Raw genomic sequence first — 741 nt, 5'->3', positions numbered from 1 at the left:
CAAAACAAACAAACAAACTGGGGACTGATCTTTTTTTTTAACGACTTGGAGTGTTTTGGTTTATGGTGTTGGTAAGTTTAAACTAGACTGATCTTCATAAATTTTGAAAAACTGAAATTAAAAATCCATAATAGTGGGTTAAGGATGTGCTTCCCTCTTGTTTTCTTATTTTATTAAATATATTAAAGCATGTATAACCATTTTACGGTTTTCACTGAATGCTTGATAAAGTGAAATACAAAGTCATGTAAAGATTCGAGCTACGCTAAATGTCTATAAGATGGTAAGTGTGACTGATTCAGTAAAATTCTAACTGTACTAGAACGTTTCGTATATTTTTGGGTTCAACTGTAGATAAATTCGAATTATTACATGATATGTTATTAAAGTACTTTTATATATAAAGTATATTTTGAATTTAATCTTCATAGATTTCATTAAATCAGTCTACATTTGGATATGCATGTGATACTAAAGAGTTTGAATGCTATATAAAAATTAATATGGAGCTTCACCACGTCCGGTTATGCTCTATCTGACAACCGCGCATCTTGCCGATAGTCCCGCAGCTTAAAAGTCTTTTCAAAAGACTTCTTCTCAAGACTGCTATGTCCAAAGAGAACGATTTACTAGTGCCACATTCAACACTCTTATAACCCAGAAATTAATAGGTGATACGACCAACAGTTTGACCCGAATATCTTTGCATGAAATAGCATAAATACTCGTTTCATTCTCTAG

The sequence above is a fragment of the Limulus polyphemus genome, unplaced genomic scaffold (assembly GCF_000517525.1).
Source record: "Limulus polyphemus unplaced genomic scaffold, Limulus_polyphemus-2.1.2 Scaffold229, whole genome shotgun sequence".
NCBI lineage: Eukaryota > Metazoa > Arthropoda > Merostomata > Xiphosura > Limulidae > Limulus > Limulus polyphemus.
This window is presented reverse-complemented; position numbering follows the sequence as displayed.